The following is a 21,786-nucleotide window of genomic DNA, read 5'->3' as shown; positions in this document are numbered from 1 at the left end:
CTTCCTCTCCCTAGTTATGTACTTTAATTCTTGTAATTCTTCACTTTGTTTGGGATAGATTGTTGTTTCTTTTATTCCCTTTTAATAATGCAATTTGAGTTAATTCATGATAATTGTGATTTCCTTGATTGTTGTTGTTAATTCTTTACATTCAATTGTAGTTAGAATTCACTCTTGTTGTGATTGACTATACTTTTCTTTTGTGCCTTCCAAGTGTTTGATTAAATGCTTGGTTGGATTTTTGTATAGATTTTGTTCCTCTTGGCCTAGGTAGAGTGATTAGTGACTCTTGAGTTATCTAATTCCTTTGTTGATTGATAATTAGAGATTGCTAATTGATTTGAATGCCTCTAAAGCTAGTCTCTCCTTTAGGAGTTAATTAGGACTTGAGGAATCAAATTGATTCATCCACTTGACTTTTCTCCATGGTTAGAGGTTAACTAAGTGGGAGCAATGAACAATTCTCATCACAATTGAGAAGGATAACTAGGATAGGATTTCTAGTTCTCATATCTTGCCAAGAGCTTTTATAGTAGTTAGTTTATTTTCATTGCCATTTACTTTTCATGCTTCTTATCCAAAACCCCAAAATAACTCATAACCAATAACAAGACACTTTATTGTAATTCCTAGGGAGAATGACCCGAGGTTTGAATACTTCGTTTTATAAATTTTAGGGGTTTGTTTTAGTGACAAACAACTTTTTGTATGAAAGGATTAGTTATTGGTTTAGAAACTATACTTGCAACGAGGTTTCATTTGTGAAATTCTAAACCGTCGAAAATCCAATCATCACTTAGGTCGAGATGGCTCAGGAGCAAGTTCATCATTTCCAGGACGCTTCTCTTTCGATGTGCTAGGTTTCGAAGGAGTCTCCTTTGGTGGAGCCGTCGGCTTGGCAGAAGAGGGGAACTGTGGTGTGGTTTTGGTTCTTGCCATTAGATCAGTACGAGGAGGAGAGGTAGGAGGAGAAGGAGATGGAGTGAACGTGCGATCCCTGGAGCGAGTAGATGGTTTAGGTTTTTTAGGGAGTTTAAGGATTTGTTCACGAGGAGGCTTTGTAATAATGGTTTTCTTCCTTATTAGGGTGAACCTCGATTTTGAATGAAGAGAAGCACTAATGGTAATGGAGAAGAAATGAAGGGTTAGTGGAAGGCTTTATGAAGAGAAAGATATGGTAAGTGTCACAAGGAAATAGGTTTCTTGAAACCATGCTACTGCATCACCCATGACTAGACTTTTAAAATACTTGACATCATGAAAAAGTTGATTTGATTTTATTAACAAATAAAACAAAATAGGTTTTTTTTAAAAAAAATTATTCACTAAAAGACAGAACAAAACAAAAATTCACATGGATTTAAGGAAACAAGTTGGACCACCAAATGTAACACCCATTGGGCCTAGAGATGGTATTGTTTAAGGAAACATGTTGGACCAACGTGGTTCTGAACTGATGGGTTGGCCCAGAAGATTCAGAATGTGCATTAGATCCCAGAAAATGAAGTTCAGAAAGATGGTTCTTCATTTGCCCATAATTGTCTCATGCCAACCTGAGAGACAAAAACTTCAACAAATACATCAGCAATGCACAAACAATGAATCATGACTTAAAATCTCTAGATTAGTTCTAAGCTTGCAAAATCTGTCTTCAGCTAGAGGTTTGGTGAAAATATCTGCTAATTGATCTTCTGATTTAACAAATTGAATGCTAATATTTCCTTTTTGAACATGTTCTCTTATTGAGTGAAATCTCACCTCAATATGTTTGGTTCTAGAGTGCAAAACTGGATTTTCGGAAATATTGATGGCACTCATATTGTCACATAACAAGGGAATATTTTTAGCATTTAATTTATAATCAGCAAGTTGTGTTTTCAATCAAATAAGCTGAGAGCATTGATGAGCGGCAGAAGTTAGACCAATTAAGAGATTATAATATAATAGAATAGCGTTGCGAGTATAGCTCTTAACCAGTAAAAATCTGCCTCATCAATTTAGAATGGTTGTCACAAAAAGTTTAGAATAAAAATACTGGGAGTATGAGTCCCAGGTCGTCTCCCAATGAGTTGTAAGGAAGGATGCTAATTTATTAATTAGGAGTTTTTCGAGAATTTTGAGAGTTGAATAATGAGCAATTAAATAATTATAAATTAAAGCAATAAAAACTAAGAATGATTATTAATACTCTAGATAAAAAGCCTTGACTGGGAGAATAATTAATTGAAAGTTCTATCCTTGTTGGGATCTCTTAAGTGTAGTATAAAAAAGGTTGTTGTTTTCACTTAGTTAACCCTTACTAAATAAAGGAAAGTCAAGTGATTGAGCTAACTCTTATTCGCAAATCCTAGTCCTCTCCCTTGGGAAGATCTAGCGTTAGTAAATACAGAACTAGCCAACAACTTCTAGTTTAATCAGCACTTAAGCCTTCCAACTCAAGTGTCTCCTCCTAATCAACCCCCATGTCAAGTAGGAAATCTACTCCATTAACATGAATATAACGCTCATAGAAATATAAAAAGAAAACATGATAAATTGAATAAAATAAAGCTTTAAAAATTAATTAAAGATAAAAGTAATCATTTTCACTAACAATCCATAAAAATAATCCAACTACCACTTTAAACAAGAATTAAGAATATGGAATAAATAAAAGAGTAAGTAAGGAAAACAAACTAGAATAGTATCTTCAATGGAGGTAATGACTCTTCAGTATCCAAAGGCAAAAGCAATAAACTAGGAATGTAAAGAGAAACTAGAGGAAGAGTAATTTTCTCTCTAGATTCAGATCTAAAAACCTAAAAACTATCCTAATGAGAATATGTGAATGTGTATCTCCGTCTCTCGAGTCTTTGCTTGTTCCCTAGCTTTATTCTGTGTTTTTGGACCGAAAATTGGATCAAAACGCGGCCCAAAATTGCCCCAGCATTTTCTATTAATTTTGCAGATCGCGCAGGTCACGCGTATGTGTCAGTCATGCGTGCGCGTCATCTGGCGTTTTTTCTTGTCACGCGTATGTATTATCCATGCGTGCGCGTCATTTTGCAGAACTCCATTCCACGCGTACGCGTCAGGCACGCGCACGCGTCGCTGCAATTTTCTCCATTCCGCGCGCTCGCATGAGCCATGCGCGCGCGTCGATGCTCACTAGTCATCTTCTTAGTTTCTTGTGTTCCTTCTATTTTTGCAAACTTCCTCTCCGTTTTCTAAGCCATTCCTACCCTATAAAGCCTGAAACACTTAACACATGGATCACGGCATCGAATGGTATAAAGGAAACTTAAAATATACTAATTAAAGATCTCTAGGAAGCAAGTTTTCAATCATAAAACAATACTAGGAAGGGATTATAAAATCATGCAAATCATATGAATAAGTGGGTGAAGACTTGATGAAACCATTCAATTAAGTACAAGATAAACCATAAAATAGTGGTTTATCGAGCATCATGAAGAAGTAGCGATATACTCAGCCTCTGCGGTGGATAAAGTCACTGTAGACTGGTTCTTACTTGACCAAACGTTCAAGGACTTTCCAAGAAAATAGCATATGCCTGATGTACTCCTTCTATCTACTCTACCTCTAGCAAAGTCTGCATCACAATAACCAACTACAGAAAACTCATTAATCTTAGGATACCATAAACCGAAATTGGATGTGCCATGAACATATCTAATAATCCTTTTAATTGCAGAAATATGTGATTCTTTTGGTTTATATTGGAATCTTGAACACATTTCAACACTTTGCACAATGTCAGGTCTAGAGGAAGTTAGGTACATAAGAGATCCAATCATTACTCTATACCTAGTCTCATTAACATCTTTCTCAGTTTTCCCCTTTTCTAATTTTGAATTAGGGTGCATGGGAGTTCCCATGGGTTTGGCATTTTCCATACCAAATTTCTTAACTAATTCCTTGGCATACTTCTCTTGATGAATAAAAATACCATTTTCAGTTTGCTTAATTTGAAGTCCAAGGAAAAAATTAAGTTCACCCATTATACTCATGTCAAATTCACTTGTCATGAGTTTTTCAAATTCAGTATAAAGGGTCTCATTTGTTGATCCAAAAATAATGTCATCAACATAAATTTAGACTAAAATGAAGGAATCATTAGAATTTTTAATAAATAGAGTAGTGTCTGTGGTGCCTCTTTGAAAACCATTTTTCAAAAGAAAAGAAATAAGTTTTTCATAGCAAGCTCTAGGAGCTTGTCTCAACCCATACATGGCTTTTGAGAGTTTGAAAACAAGGTTAGGAAATTCCTCATTTTCAAAACTAGGTGGCTATGCCACATACACTTCTGTATCTATTACATCATTTAGAAAAGCATATTTCACATCCATTTGATACAGTTTAAAACCACAATAAGCAGTTGATGCCAGGGCATTTTGGCCAGTTTCACTGACCTTTTTCTTTACTCTTTTAGGATAGTTTCATGCATTTTCTTAGTAAATAAGCAAGTTTTGGGTAAATATACACTTACATCTTGATTCAAGCAAAGATTGTGAACTTTACATGATTTCATTAGAATTATACATGAATTGAATTATAATATGGATGATGCATGATCTCATGACTTGAAACAAAGCTTTGATGCACCTTGTTTGTTTGATTTCAGGACAAAGGAAGCAAAGAAGAGCCACGTTAGGAGCCACGTTAGTCTCACTAACGTGACCACTAACGTGGAAAGGGAGCAAGCTTGCAATGTTAGTGGAAAAAGTTACCACCAATAACGCCCTCGAATGCCATCATAGCCCACGTTAGTTGCCACGTTAGTTACACTAATGTGGAAGAAAGGGGGAGCTCCAACGTTAGTGGTGAAAGTGATCACCACTAATGCCACACTAAGCCACGTTAAGAGCCACGTTAATCCAATTAATGTGGACTCTAACGTGGAAGTAAAGAGGGGTCGCAAGCGTTAGTGACACTCACCTTTGTCACTAATGCTAGGCCAAGTTTAGATTGCCTGCGTTAGTGGTCACGTTAAGACCACTAACGTGAAGGGTAACGTGAAGCAATGAATGATAGGCCAACGTTAGTGACACTCACCTTTGTCACTAACGTTGGAGATGGCAAGCATACCCACGTTAGTTATACTAACGTGGAGAACTAACGTGGGAAAGAGGGGCACTTTAAAACGTTAGTGACAAAGGTGATTGTCGCTAACGCTCTCGAAACTTGGGCATGCCCACGTTAAGGGCCACGTTAGTTACACTAACGTGGACTATTAATGTGGAAGAAAGGGATAAGAAGCAACGTTATTCGTAAAAGTGAGCGCCAATAACGTTTGCGAAGGGCTAAGAGGCAACGTTAGTGGTCACGTTAGTACCACTAACGTTGAAGTTAACGTGGATCACTTAGTTTGGAACGTTAGTGATAAAGTTATCGTCACTAACGCTCTCGAACCAAAATTTACACTTAACGTTAATGCCACTAACCTCCTAACTAACTTCCCATCATGCCTAACTCACACTTTCTTTGCAAGCAAAGCTGAGCCCGCTAGAGACTGTAACTGCTTTAACTGAAGATAAAGGGCCCATATCCAAGACTTGAAGAGCTAACTAGAAGATCTGAAGAGTAGTATATATAGGGAGAGTTTTGAATTGAAAAAGGGGATCTGGAACTTGAGAACTACACTCCGTATATTTTACTTTCTCTGTAACTTCTAGTTTATATTTTTTTAGAATGTACTTTTCATTTTTGCTTTTCATTTCCAGAGCTATGACAACTAAACCCCTTTTTATTGGGTTAGGGAGCTCTGTTGTAATTTGATGGATCAATAATAGTTTTCATTATTCTTCCTCTTTCTTTTCTCGTGATTTTACTAGAAAGCTTTCGTTCTTTATCCAATTGGTTAGCTATCTTGGAAGAGAAGCTTTCCACAATTGGATCTCCTCGGAACCTTGGAAGAGGAATGAGAAGATCATGCTAGAATTGCTTTCTCATGCTGGACCAAATTGGGGTTTGGATGGATATAGTGACATATAATCCTACCGACACTTTGATTTGGGAATGCATGTGGTATAATCAGTGACCAAACTTCATCTCTTGCCATGAGCAATTAAATCAAGGAATCGGGTAATTGTTCAGGCTTAGAGAGATTGGGTTGCCAAGCAATTGGAATCCAATCACTTAAGTTTGCCAAGGAGATCAATGAATGCATTGATTAAGGAAGAGATGAGAATGAACTTGATCCGGAGAATGCAACATCTCCTAAGCCCAATGAATCCCCCATTTCTGATCTTACCCATTCTCTTTATTTTCTGCCATTTACTTTTCTGCTCATCTCCCTAAATCCCCATTTAAGATTCTACAATTTACTTTATGCCAGTTACATTCCGCCATTTATTTCTAGCACTTACATTTTCTGTTATTTACTTTCCCGCCATTTAATTTTCTGCAATTCCTCAACTCAATTTCTTCTTAGCTCAACTAGAACATTCCTCTAACTAAAGTTGCTTGACCAATCAATCCCTGTGGGATTCAACCTCACTCTATTGTGAGTTTTTACTTGACGATAATTCAGTATACTTGCCGAAGGAAAATTTGTTGAGAGACAAGTTTTCGTGCATCAAGTTTATGGCGTCGTTGCCGGAGATTGATTTTGTATCAACAATGATTAAGTTGGAGGATAACTAGATTAAGCATTTCTCTTTTATTTTGTTTAAATTCCATTTGAGTGATTTACTTTCAGTTTTAGTCATTTTCTTTCCTTTATCCTTTACCCGTTTATTGTGTTTTCTTCATTGTTTACAATTCAGTTCACTAACCCACTAACTGTTTGATATATTGCATCACTCACACTAACAGCCATTCTAACAAGAGTAATTTCCATTCAATTTCTCTCTTGCTTTTTACCTTGTTAGTTGTATGACAAGTAGAAGAAGTAGGGCTTCAACTTCCTTTGATTCTGAACCTAAGAGGACCTTCCTTAGATTAAGGAGGGAAGCAAGAGGAAAGAGAGTTGTTGGTGCTGAGGAAGAGGAAGAGTATTTTGAACTAGACATGGAGGAGAATATGGAGAACCACCATGAAGAAGAGGCTCATAACCATGCCAGAGAAGGTCCAGTGAATCATGTTGGGCAAGAGAGAAGAGTTCTAGGCTCTTATATCAATCCAAACCCAGGAAACTGTGGAAGTAGCATCCAAAAGCCAACCATACATGCCAATAACTTTGAACTAAAACCCCAGCTCATCACCCTAGTCCAAAACAACTGTGCATTCGGAGGAAGTACCCAAAAAGACCCCAATCAACATCTCACCACCTTCCTAAGGATATGCGATACTGTGAAGTCTAATGGTGTTCATCCTGACACTTATAGACTGCTTCTGTTTCCCTTTTCACTCAAGGATAAGGCATCCAAATGGCTGGAATCCTTCCCGAAGGAGAGTCTGACAACCTGGGAAGATGTGGTAAACAAATTCTTGGCGAGATTCTACCCTCCTCAAAGAATCAACAGGTTGAGAGCTGAGGTACAAACCTTCAGGCAACAAGATGGTGAAACTCTCTATGAATCATGGGAGAGGTTTAAGGACTTGATAAGAAGGTGCCCGCCAGATATATTCAATGAATGGGTGCAGTTACACATTTTCTATGAGGGTCTTTCTTATGAATCAAAGAAGGCAGTAGACCACTCATCTGGGGGATCTCTGAACAAGAAGAAGACCATTGAAGAAGCCATATATGTCATAGAGACTGTAGTTGAAAATGACTACTTCTATGCTTCTGAAAGGGGCAATACTAGAAGAGTAATAGAGCTGAACAACATGGACGTGCTGCTGGCTCAAAACAAGATGATCACCAAGCAGCTGGCTGACCTTACCAAGAGGATGGAAAGAAACCAAGTTGCAGTAGTCACCACCTCATCAGCAGCTCAAAAAGGAGTGAATGCAGAGGACGAGGGTGACCAGGAACAAGCCAACTACATTGGAAACTCACCCAAGCAGACCCATGATCCATACTCCAAAACTTATAATCCTGGTTGGAAGAACCACCCAAATTTTGGGTGGGGAAATCAACAAGATCAAGGCCAAGATCAGAGACGTCACAACCCCAACCACAATGCAACTCACCAACATTCCACACAGAGATCATATCAGCACCCACCCAACAATACCTCTCAAAATCCATACCAAAACCAAAATGGCCATTCTCACCCCTCCAACCTCAACCCATCATCACCATCCGAAGAAAGACTTTCCAGAATTGAAACTCTACTTGAATGTATATGCAAAGAAGTTCAAGATAGTAAAATGTTCCAAGAAGAAGTGCGATCCAATATGCAGAATCAAGATGCTGCCATCAAGAAACTTGAAACACAAATTAGCTATCTATTTAAGCAAGTCCCCAGCCACAACCTTTGCAGCAACACTGATTCAAACCCAAGGGAGGAGTGTCAGGCTATCACCTTCAGAAGTGGGAAGGAATTGAAGGAGACCTCCAAGAAACCATAAGAGAAGGACTCAAATGAAAAGGAAAAGGAATAAGATGAAATTCAATTTCCCACTTCCAATTCACATCAAGAAGGAGAAGTGCTGAAGCCATACGTTCCAAAAGTCCCATACCCTCAGCAATTGAAGAAGAAGGGGGATGACAGCTAATTCTCAAGATTTTTAGAAATCTTCAAGAAACTACATATTAACATACCCTTTGCTAAAGCAATAGAGCAAATGCTGCTCTATGCCAAGTTCTTGAAGGAGTTGATGACCAAGAAGAGAAGCTGGAAGAACAACGAGACTGTGGTACTAACCGAAGAATGTAGTGCCATCATTCAGCACAAACTACCCCAGAAATTGAAGAATCCTAGGAGCTTCCAAATTCCTTGTATTATGTGAGAAATCACAATAGAAAAGGCTCTATGTGATTTAGCAGCCAGCATGAATCTAATGTTCGTAGCAATAATGAGAAAAATGAGGATTGAGGAGGCCAAGCCAATAAAAATGGCCCTGCAACTGGCAGACCGATCATTCAAGTTTCCTCACGGAATAGTAGAACACTTGTTGGTGAAGGTAGGAGACTTTATCTTTCCGGCAGACTTTGTAGTGTTGGATATGAAGGAAGGAGCCAAGGCTTCTATCATCCTGGGAAGACCATTCTTAGCCACTGCCAGAGCTGTCATTGATGTCCAAAAGGGTGAACTTACCCTTAGACTACACAATGAGAAGATGATATTCAATGTGTTCAACGCCATGAGTTACCCACAAGAAGCATTGGGAGAATGTATGAGGTTGGATTCACTGGAAGATGCAGTACAAGAGACTTTTGAAGAAGAAGAACTTGAGGGGTTAACAGAAGAAGAGGAATCAGCATCAAGCGAAGAGGTTGCAACAGCTGAGGTTCATGTTCAGGGCGCACTAGAGGAGGAGAATGAAAGAAAAGAAGCTCCCAAACTTGAACTAAAGGCACTGTCGCCCACTCTCAAATATGCATATTTAGGAGAGAATGAAAGTTACCTAGTGATCATAAACTCAGCCCTCAGCCAAGAACAAGAGGAGGGACTACTCCAAGTATTACAAACGCATAAGGATGCCATTGGATGGACCCTCGCTGACTTGAAAGGAATCAGCTCGGCCATATGCATGCATAAGATACTGTTGGAAGATGATACCCAACCCTCCATCCAACCCCAAAGGAGGCTGAATCCTGTCATGAAAGAAGTGGTACAAAAGGAAGTCATGAAGCTGTGGCAGAGAGGGGTAATCTACCCAATTTCAGATAGCCCATGGGTCAGCCCCGTCCAAGTAGTCCCCAAGAAAGGAGGAATCACTATAGTTCCCAATGAAAGGAATGAACTCATCCCTACAAGAACGGTCACAGGATGGAGGATGTGCATCAACTACAGAAAACTCAATGAAGCTACAAGAAAAGATCACTTCCTACTCCCCTTCATGGATCAGATGCTGGAAAGACTTGCAGGACACGCATATTACTGTTTTTTGGATGGTTACTCAGGATACAATCAAATAGTGGTTGATCCGAGAGACCAGGAGAAAACGTCATTTACTTGCCCATATGGGGTGTTTGCATACAGGCGCATGCCATTTGCGCTATGTAATGCTCCTGCAACGTTTCAAGGCTGCATGCTTTCTATGTTCTCAGATATGATAGAGAAATTCATTGAAGTCTTTATGGACGACTTTTCAGTATTCGGGGATTCCTTTCCTAATTGCCTAAACCACCTTGCCTTGGTATTAAAAAGATGACAAGAGACCAATCTGGTCTTGAATTGGAAAAAATGCCACTTTATGGTGACAGAAGGAATAGTCCTTGGCCATAAAGTTTCTAACCAAAGCATTGAGGTAGACAGAGCTAAGGTGGAACTTATTGAAAAATTATCCTCACCAAGTGATGTCAAGGCAATCAGGAGCTTTTTAGGGTATGCTGGCTTTTACAGAAGATTTATTAAAGATTTTACAAAGATAGCCAAGCCCCTAAGCAATCTCCTTGTATCTGATACACCATTTATCTTTGATGAGAAATGCATGCTAGCATTCGAAAACTTGAAAAAGAGGCTGTCCTCAGCCCCTATCATTTCCCCACCTGATTGGAACTTGCCATTCGAACTGATGTGTGATGCATCTGATTTTGCAGTTGGGGCAGTGTTAGGACAGAGGAAAGATAATTTGGTCCATGTGATATACTATGCCAGCAAGGTCCTCAATGACACTTAAAGAAATTATACCACTACTGAAAAGGAGTTGCTGGCAATAGTTTTTGCATTTGACAAGTTTAGATCATACCTCATTGGTGCCAAAGTGATTGTTTTCACAGATCACACATCACTTAAATATTTGTTTGCCAAACAAGAATCAAAACCAAGACTGATAAGATAGATCTTGTTGTTGCAGGAATTCAATATTGAGATTAGAGATAAGAAAGGAGTGGAGAACAAGGTAGCAGATCACCTATCCAGAATCCCTCATGAAAAAGGTGGAACACATGATGCAAGTGTAAATGAGTTCTTCCCAGATGAGCAGTTAATGACGGTTCACAAAGCACCCTGATTTGCAGATATTGCCAATTTCAAGGCAACTGGGACTCTGCCTCTAGAGATCAACAAACATCAAAAAAGAAAACTCATTAATGTTACTAAATATTTCATCTGGGATGAACCGTATCTCTTCAAGAAGTGTTCAGATGGAATCCTTAGAAGATGCATTTCAGAAGAAGAGGGACGAGAGGTCTTACAGAACTGCCATGGCTCGTGCTATGGAGGCCACTTTGGAGGGGAAAGAACTGCAGCCAAGGTGCTACAAAGTGGATTCTTTTGGCCTACCCTTTTCAAGGATGCCAAAGAACTAGTGAAGAACTACAATGAATGTCAAAGAGCTGGAAACTTACCCAAAAGAAATAAGATGCCACAGAATTTCATCTTAGAGCTGGAACTGTTTGATGTGTGGGAAATCGATTTCATGGGACCATTTCCAACCTCATATTCAAACAAGTATATCTTGGTAGCGGTGGATTACGTGTCCAAGTGGGTGGAGGCTATTGCAACCCCAACAAATGATAACAAGGTAGTCATGAACTTCCTCAGAAAGAATGTCTTCAGCCGGTTCAGAGTCCCACGAGCACTCATCAGTGATGGAGCCATTTTTTCAATAGACTACTAGAAGCTCTTCTCCTAAGATACGGGGTAAAACACAAGGTTGCTACGCCTTACCACCCCCAAACAACTGGGAAAACCGAGATATCTAACAGAGAGTTAAAAAGGATCCTGGAAAAGACTGTGGGAGCATCAAGAAAAGACTAGTCGAAGAAGCTAGATGATGCTCTTTGGGCATACAGGACGTCATTCAAAACACAATCGGGATGTCCCTGTATCAACTGGTGTATGGAAAGGCCTGTCATTTACCATTGGAGCTGGAACACAAAGCCCACTGGGCTCTCAAGCTACTAAATTTTGATAGCATTGCCGCTGGTGAAAAAAGAATCTTGCAACTGCAGAAACTAGAGGAGTTTAGGTCTCAGGCCTATGAAAATGCCAAGATCTATAAGGAAAAGGCGAAGAGAAGGCACGACCTCAATCTGACACCCAGGAGCTTTGAAAAAGGACAGCAAGTGCTCCTCTACAACTCCAAATTGAGACTTTTCCCTGGGAAACTCAAATCAAGGTGGTCAAGACCCTTTCTTGTCACAAAGGTCTCACCTTATGGACACATAGAAATCATGGAGGAAGGCTCAAAGAGGACTTTCACTGTGAATGGACAAAGGCTCAAACACTACATGGGCAACATGAGGGAGAGCCCCAAAATGAAGTATCATCTCAACTAATGGAGAAATCGTCGAGCTAGCGACGCTAAAAGAGCGCTTCGTTGGGAGGCAACCCAACCTAAGGTAGTTTTCTTTTCATGATTATTTCAATAAAGGTTACAAGTAGTTTGTCCTGTACTGTGAGGAGCTAAGTTTGGTGTTGCATACCAAAACAATCCAAGGGTGAATGTGTAATTCTAAGTTTGGTGTTCCACCAAAGATTTCAGTTAGAATCACAATACACCTCTTCAATGACAAGTTGCTAGTCCCAACCAACCAGGGAAACTACTTAACAATAGTTTAGTTTCTAGCTCATAGTCGTTTCTTAATAAAAGCACGTGAGGTTTTCTGCATGTATTCTATCTGTGGCATTAGGCAAGGAACTAAGTTTGGTGTTTACATACCTAATTAAGTTCAGAAATTCACAAGCATATATGCATGCTAACTATTTCTCAAGTGCTTTGGGAACAAGCAACTTCCAATAACTTTGCAGGAATTCAATCAATCTTCTGGAAAAACGGTGCATCATCATCCAAGGAGACGAAGAAGGATGCAAAAGCTATAGATGATGACAACAAAGGGAGAGCTAGAAGTCACCACCAAAAGGTTGTGTTGTTACTTGTTGTTACTTGATTCCATCTGGTTTGGAATGTTCAAATTGGAAGTCTGAATGTGCCCCTATTAATAGTTATTCTTTAGTTTGAGTCACCAGAATTCAGTATTCATTTTCTTTGCTTAAGTCCAGGTGTGCTGGTCCAAGTCCCCTCTTGTCATTTTCATCTTGCTTAAATGTATGCTTGTCCTTTAAGTTAAATAAAAGAAAATGTTATGAAAAACCAGAGTGGGGTTCATCTTGTGGAGTCAATTCTTAATGTTTGTGGTGTAGTAATTGGTTAGCTAAGTTGGTTCACCAACAAGGTACACAGGCAACTACATGTTCTGAATCCTATGCTTGAAGCATATTCTATGAGACTAGTTAAATAACAAGGTCCTAATAAGAAAAAGAAAAATAGAACAGTGAGAATTAGAAAAAGAAAGAAAAGGAATAAGAAATAAGGCTAGGCACCAAGAGTTTAAATCTTGAGGGATGTGTCTGTGGTGTTCCTGTACCAAGGATCTGCTTAGATGAATAAGTTCTTAGGAGTGCTTCATCACTTGGTAACTTGGGTTAACTAACCCGGGATTATCAACTGAAAATCCACTATCAAGAGCAACCTTGCTACAGAACACTTGGTAATCCAAAGAAGTACTGGACACCAAGGCCTCAAGGAAAGAAAATAACAAGCCATATGCCTGTGGTGTGCATGTATAGGGGAGAGAGACTTGAGGGAGTAAGCCCTTAGGGGTGTTTCAACACTTAGCACCTTGAACCAACTGGTTCGGGAGTGTTGGCTGAAAGCTTAAGGTTACAAACAACATTGTAAGTTTGGTTTCCTACTTTTCTTTTTTCAATGAAGCATTGTAAGAAAGAGTGACCAGTTTTCTTACAATTAGCGCAATGATTTCCTGATGCATATTGTTGAAATTGATTTAGATTTTTACGATGAAAATGATTAAAAGGTTGAGGTTTTTTTATTTTTGGAAAATGATAATTTCTTTTGACAAAGTAATTTTTGTTGTTATGGTTCCTTTTTGCAAAAGCATTCAAACTAGAATTTTTGAAAGCATATGGGTTTTTTGAAGATGAGGTTCTATTGTGAAAAGATAGATTTTTGAACGTAACCTCATTGGTTGAAATATAGCCTAGACCCAACTTGTTTGACATAGGTTTCGTTCTTGAAGATGATGCAATTTCATCAGAATAGAGTTTTTCAGATTCTTCTTCATATATTGGAATATGTCCTAAATCAGATTTGTTGATGATGGACTTTGTTTTCGAAGAAGAGGCCATGAAATTCTTAGAAGAACTATTAAAAACTGCATTATCTTTTGTCACATATCCTAAACCAGATTTTTCAAACAATGGTCTTTGATTTGGAAGTAATTTGTCCAAGTTGCTAGAACTTTGAGCTAATTTTGCTAAATCACAATTCAATCTTTTAATCATTTCATTTAATCTTTCATTTTCAGCAATAAGTTCTTGAGAAGAATCCACAATGTGCTTTCCTTTTAGTTTCTCAAGTTCAGATTTCAGAAATCTGTTTTTTCAATAATATCCAATGCACATTCGGTTTCTATCACTTTTTCTTTCAAGAAATCATTTTCAGCTTTCAACATTTCTTTTTCAGATTTATATTTATTGTATTTTTCCAGGAATTTTGCAGAATTTAGTGTGAGATCATCAATTATGACATGTAAATCATCTATGTGCAAGTCATAGTAATTTACCTCATCAAGTTGATCTTCCCCAACCATGAAGCAGATTTGAGCTTCGCCTTCTGAGTCCTCTTCCTCATCCGAATCATTTTCAAGATCTTCCCAAGATGTCATGAGCACTTTCTTCTTTTCTTTCTTTCCTTTGTCCTCCTTTTTAAGTTTCGGACAGTTGTACTTGAGATGCCCAGCCTCCTTGCAGTTGTGACAAACCACTTTGCTCATGTCCTTTTTGTACTCCTTTGAACTTGATCCCTTGTACTTGCCTTTGTTCCTCATTAGCCTTCTAAGTCCCCTAGCAAAAAATAAAAGTTCATCATCTGAAAAACTGTCACTAGACTCACTTTTTTTATTCAACTTTTGATTTAAGGGTTATTCCCTTTTTCTTTGAGTCTTGGTTTGTGTGTATGGTTTTATAGGCAATGAGTTTCCCTCTCAGCTCATCATAGGTTATGGGACTTAGATTATTACTCTCGGCTAGGACAGTGGCTTTTGTTTCCCATTCCTTTGTGAGGCTTCTAAGGACTTTTCTCACTAGGGTTTGTTCTGTGTGAGTTAAACCCATAGCATCAAGGCTGTTTATTATGATTGAGAATCTCTCAAATATTTCATCAATACTTTCTCCATCCTTCATGTTGAATATCTCATACTCTTTTCACAGCATATCAATCCTCGTTTTTTTGACTTGCTTGGTGCCTTCGTGTGTAACCTGGAGTTTCTCCCAGATTTCTTTGGCTATCTTGCATCTTAACACATTTCGATACTCCTCAAAGCTGATAGCACAGTGTAGAAGGTTGATGGCTTTAGCGTTCAGCTCCACTTTTTTTCTTGTCGTCGTCATTCCATTCAGTTTCTTCTTTTGGAGTCACCACTCCATCAGCACTTGTCTTTGTTGGAATCTTGGGGCCGCTCACAACAATCTTCCATATGTTGTAATCAATGGATTGGATGAAGATCCGTATCCTCTCTTTCCAGTAGGCATAGTTCTTCCCATTGAAGAAGGGAGGCCTGTTGTTTGACTGGCCTTTTGTTAGAGTGTAAGCAACTATGGTTGTACCCAACTTGATCGCCATTGGATCTTTGCTCTAAGCTGTGAAGCTTGATTCTTGAGACCTTGACTCTAGATACCAATTGAAGGTTGTAGAAGGCTTAGAGAAGAGGGGTTGAATCTATGGCCTTCTTTTACTTTAATGAAATAAGCCTTCACTTACAAACTTTTAATTAATATCTGTTTGAACTGTGCAGCAAAAATTTTATGAGACAATTCCGTTTTGTCTCATAAATATTAGAAAACAGAACTTAAAGAAAGGGAAGAAGAATGACATAGGCATGTATCCTGGTTCAGTTGCCTTGTGCAATGCAATCTACATCCAGTCTCCTCCACAACTGTTATGGAATTTCCTTTATAGTTAAAGTATTACATACACCAATTACATAGGATTCACACAATTCTTTTCTCTCAAGTTCTCAACTAACTTGACTTGGTTATGCTAATACCTAACTCTTCACTCTAAGTGCTAACCCAACTTAGAAAGGGGTACCTCACAGGTACAAGACACAAGACTTCTGAAATAACCTAAAGAAATCTAAAATCACTCTAGGCTTTTCTCTCATGTGTTTCACATAGCCTTTTATCACTCATAGGCTTTTTCTTAATTTTTCTTTTTCTTCCTTTTACCTCTCAAGAAATTACAGAAAGATATACATTGAAAATAAATTACAAACTATAAAACATGAAGGAGATTAATGCTTCAACAACCTCTTTTGGTATAAGTTAAACCGGATTCAGCTGACTCTGATTGAGTTCGTCATCTTGGCAGAATGCTTCTTTAACTTAGAAAATACTGTCCAAAGTTGATGAACTCTTCACAGAGAAGCTCTTTAGAACAATACCCAAACACTAGTTCTCTCTCCTTATCTTCAGAAAGATAAAAATTTTCTTTTTGTATCTCTTTCCCAATTGCTGAGTTACTTTCTTCCAAGTCAACTCTTCGAGCTGTGTGCTTTCCAGAAGTGACATTTCACTTTCTTCCATTAACCCCCAAATTAGGAAATTTGGAACAAACCCTTTTTGCTTGACCGAATGCCTCAAATCAGCAAAGATAAATGTTTTAAAGGTAAACTTGAATCTGAACCCTTGAACAAGAGCTTTTTCCCCAAGAAACAGTTTTAGCCTTTGATTCACAGCAGTGATTATCCGAGAACATTTTTTCATTTATCCCAAATTAGAGTAGCAGAAATTTGGAGAAGGAGTGAAGAAAGTAATTGCATGCGAATGGAAATAAATCACCTTTAACTTCTGACTTAGCTTAAAATGGTCTGATTTTGGTGATTAGAACTTTGTCTTTTTTTATTAAGCTTTCTCTTTCTTCCTTCTCTGGTGAAATGAGCAAGAAGAAGAATGAAGCTTTCTCTCTCTTTTCTTCTGAGTCTGACCGAAGCAACAAGTGAACGTTGGCTTTGGAGTGTATCAGCTTGGTGGGATTAAATTGGGCTTGGATTTGCTTTCCTTACCTCTCAGCCCGTTTGATTTCTTTGCTCAATTACTTTGGACTTTGTTGGCTAGAGATTCACCAATAATCTCGTTTTTGTTTTCTTCCAAATGGGATGTTGCTTCTTTGATTTTTGGCCTGCATCACTTAATCAAATACAATAAAAACTTATTGGGTGTTTAACCCAATGAAATAATGTTTGTCATCATCAAATTAAATTAGTTATACACATAACTCAATAGTTTTCTATGGTTGGAATTGTTGTGGCTCTAAGTGTGGTTCATATGGTTCATATGGTAGTTGGTATGGTGGATAAGGGTTAGGATCATATGGAGGTCAATGGTGGTAAGAGGCTTGTGAGTATGGTGGTTCAAAACTATGTTGAGGAGGGGGTTTGGGGTGCGAATCCCCACGCTTCATACAACTGAACTAGCAAGTGCACTGGGTAGTCCAAGTAATACCTGAGTGAGTCAGGGTCGATCCCATGAGGATTGTGATTTGAAGCAAGCTATAGTTATCTTGCAGGTCTTAGTCAGGCGAATCAAGAGTTGTTGGATTTGATTATTTGATAGAGTGAAAAAAGTGTAAAGAAAAGGGTATAAAATACTTTGTGAATGGAATTATGCTCAAGGATAAGAAATTAGTTAAGGTTTGGAGTTGCTTTGTCCTTTTAGATTAACTCTGGTATTACTGTCTTCTTCAAGTGTGGATGATTCCTTCTATGGCAGGTTGTATGTGATTGACGCTGGTTTGAGCAACCGCCAATACTCCTCCAGATCTGAACCCCAGGGTTAGTGTGGATCCATTCTGATTGAGGGTGAAGCTCCTGCAGTACATTTTCCTTAATGATTCTACTCAAAATGCCACAGACAAGGTCGGATCTTCCGGATTGGAGAATGCTGCGCCTTTGGGTTCTAGCCTCTACCACAGAGACCCTAAACTCCCCATACTTCGACTGAACTGGTGTCTTGAGAAGTCCCCTACGAAGTCGTGGATTAGCTGTCTAAGAGATGCATAATCAAGCTGGTGGTTCATCATTGTCCGATGAATGACGCACTCTGAACCCATGTAGAATGTGATAACCTTATGCCAGTTCAACGCATTCATATTGAGGAAGAACAAATATACATCTTAGAATAGAGAATCAAATACGGATTAAAGAGGAATAGTAATCTTTTATTAATCCATAAAACTCATCAGGGCTCCTCCCCTCAATCTAGAAGGTTGATGAGCGGATAATTTATACCCTTTTTGGCATTGTTTTTACATAGTTTTTAGTATATTTTAGTTACTTTTTATTATATTTTTATTAGTTTTTATTCAAAAATCACATTTCTGTACTTTACTATGAGTTTGTGTGTTTTTCTGTGATTTTAGGTATTTTCTGGCTGAAATTGAGGGACTTGAGCAAAAATCTGATTCAGAGGCTGAAAAAGGACTGCAGATGTTGTTGGATTCTGACCTCCCTGCACTCAAAGTGAATTTTCTGGAGCTATAGAATCCCAATTGGTGCGATCTCAATTGCATTGGAAAGTAGACATCCTGAGCTTTCCAGAAATATATAATAGTCTATACTTTTTCCGAGATTTGATAGCTCAAACCGGCGTTTAAAGTCAGCCTAAAATTTCTGGCGTAAAACGCCCAAACTGGCACCAGAATTGGAGCTAAACGCCCAAACTGGCACAAAAGTTGGCGTTTGACTCCAGGAACAGCCTATGCACGAAAAAAATTCAATGCTCAGCCCAAGCACACACCAAGTGGGCCCCGGAAGTGAATTTCTGCATTATTTACATATTTTTGTAAACCCTAGGCCACTAGTTCATTATAAATAGGACCTTTTACTATTGTATTTTCATCTTCAGATCATTTTGAGACTATCTTTGTATCACTTTTGATCTCTTGATCACGTTTAGGGGGCTGGCCATTCGACCATGCCTAGACCTTGTTCTTATGTATTTTCAACGGTGGAGTTTCTACACCCCATAGATTAAGGTGTAGAGCTCTACTGTTCCTCATGAATTAATGCAATTACTACTGTTCTTCTATTCAATTCAAGCTTATTCTTATTCTAAGATATTCACTCGCACTTTAACCTGATGAATGTGATGATCTGTGACACTCATCATCATTCTCACTCATGAACGCGTGCCTGACAACCACTTCCTTTCTATCTGCAATAGCTTGAGTGTATATCTCTTGGCCTCCTGGTTCACGACGCATGGTTGTCTCTCCTGACAACAGAGCCTTCCATTCCGTGAGATCAGAGTCTTCATGGTATAAGCTAGAATCAATTGGCAGCATTCTTGAGATCCGGAAAGTCTAAACCTTGTTTGTGGTATTCCGAGTAGGATCTGGGATGGGATGGCTGTGACGAGCTTCAAACTCATGAGTGTTGGGCGCAGTGACAGTGTGCAAAAGGATCAATAGATCTTATTCCAACACAAGTGAGAATCGACAGATGATTAGCCCTACGTAACCCATAGCCGGACCATTTTCACTGAGAGGACGGACGGTAGCCATTGACAACGGTGATCCCCCAACATACAGCTTGCCGTAGAGAGGAGTATGAATTATTGGATGAAGGCAATAGGAAAGCAGAGATTCAGAAGGAACAAAGCATCTTGATACGCTTATCTGAAACTCCTACCAATGAATTACATAAGTATTTCTATCTTATTTTCTGTTTTATTTATCTTTTAATTATCAAAACCTCATAACCATTTGAATCTGCCTGACTGAGATTTACAAGGATGACCATAGCTTGCTTCAAGCCGACAATCTCCATGGGATCGACCCTTACTCATGTAAGGTATTACTTGGACGACCCAGTGCATTTGCTGGTTAGTTGTGCGGAATTGCAAAAGTGTGATTGCGATTTCGTGCACCAAGTTTTTGTCGCCATTGCCAGGGATTGTTCAAGTTTGGACAACTGACGGTTCATCTTGTTGCTCAGATTTGGTAATTTTATTTTAATTTTAAGCTTTTTTTTTCTTATTAGTCAAGTCAAATTTTCAAATTAAAAAATCTATCTTTTCAAACTCTTTTCAAAAATCAAATCTTTTTCAATTTTTTTCTTAATAATTTTGAAATTTTTAAAATTAATTTTCAAAATCTTTTTCTTATTTTTTCGAATTCAATGGCAACATGTAATATTTGGATTTAAAAATTTCAAGTTGTTACTTGCCTATTAAGAAAGGATCAATCTTTAAAATCATATCTTTTAGTTTCTTGTTAATCAAGTAATCAACTTTAATTTCAAAAATCAAATCTTTTTAATTTCCTTTCTCAAATCTTTTTCAAAATAAATTTCAATCATATCTTTTTCAAAATCAATTTCAAAATATTTTCTAACTTCTTATCTTTTCAAAATTGATTTTCAAATCTTTTTCAATTAACTACTTGACTTTTTGTTTGATTTTAAAAAAGTTTTCTATTTCAATCATATCTTTTCTCTAAAATTTGAAAACTAAATGAATTAATTATTATTTCTTTTCTTTTTCAAATTTTATTTTATTTCTTCTCTTAATTTTCGAATACTAACTAATAAATTAAAATAAAAACAAAAATATTTTCCTTTTATTTTAATTTAAAATTCAAATTCTCTCTCTCTCATCTCTTTCTATTTATTTATTTATTTACTAACACTTCTCTTCTTCTTATAATTCGAACCCTCTCTCCCTCTCTGTGTTCAAATTCTTCATCTTCTCTCTTCTTCACTACTCTTCTATTCTTCTACTCACACAAAGGAATCTCTATACTGTGACATAGAGGATTCCTATTCTTTTCTGTTCTCTTCTTTTTCATATGAGCAGGAGCAAAGATAAGAACATTCTTATTGAAGCTGATCCGAAACCTGAAAGGACTCTAAAGAGGAAACTAAGAGAAGCTAAAGCACAACACTCTGAAGATGACTTGACAGAATTTTTCGAAAAAGAAGAAGAGATGGCCAAACCCAATAACAATGGTGGAGATGCAAGGAAGATACTTGGTAACTTTATTGCACCCTCTTCTGACTTCTGTGGAAGGAGCATCTCAATTCCTATAATTGGAGCAAATAACTTTGAGCTTAAGCCTCAATTAGTTTTTCTAATGCAGCAGAATTGCAAGTTTCATGGACTTCCATTGGAAGATCCTCATCAGTTTTTAGCTGAATTCTTGCAAATCTGTGACACTGTTAAGACTAATGGGGTTAATCCTGAGGTCTACAGACTGATGCTTTTCCCCTTTGCTGTAAGAGACAGGGCTAAGACATGGTTGGACTCACAACCTAAAGATAGCCTGAACTCTTGGGAAAAGTTGGTCAATGCTTTCTTGGCCAAGTTCTTTCTACCTCAAAAGTTGAGCAAGCTTAGAGTAGAAGTCCAAACCTTCAGACAGAAGGAAAATGAATCCCTCTATGAAGCTTGGGAAAGATACAAGCAATTGATCAAAAGGTGTCCTTCTGACATGTTTTCAGAATGGAGCATCATATGTATATTCTATGATGGTCTGTCTGAATTGTCCAAGATGCCATTAGACCACTCTGCTGGAGGATCTCTTCATCTGAAGAATACGCCTGCAGAAGCCCAAAAACTCATTGAAATGGTTACAAATAACCAGTTCATGTACACTTCTGAAAGGAATCCTGTGAGTAATGGGACAACTCAGAAGAAAGGAGTTCTTGAGATTGATACTCTGAATGCAATATTGGCTCAGAATAAAATGTTGACTCAGTAAGTCAAT

At 38.0% G+C, this 21,786-nt stretch overlaps 1 non-coding gene across 1 annotated transcript; it reads right to left on the bottom strand.

The window, feature by feature from the left end:
* Positions 1-21,408: 21,408 nt before the first annotated feature.
* LOC112774476 (small nucleolar RNA R71) lies at positions 21,409-21,512 on the bottom strand. Its single transcript, XR_003188965.1, has one exon. It is a non-coding gene; the product is annotated as a small nucleolar RNA R71 (small nucleolar RNA).
* Positions 21,513-21,786: the final 274 nt, after the last annotated feature.

Source organism: Arachis hypogaea, chromosome 18 (genome assembly GCF_003086295.3).
Source record: "Arachis hypogaea cultivar Tifrunner chromosome 18, arahy.Tifrunner.gnm2.J5K5, whole genome shotgun sequence".
Lineage (NCBI taxonomy): Eukaryota > Viridiplantae > Streptophyta > Magnoliopsida > Fabales > Fabaceae > Arachis > Arachis hypogaea.
Note: the sequence above shows the minus strand (reverse complement) of the source record. Positions and strands in the feature narration are given on the sequence as shown.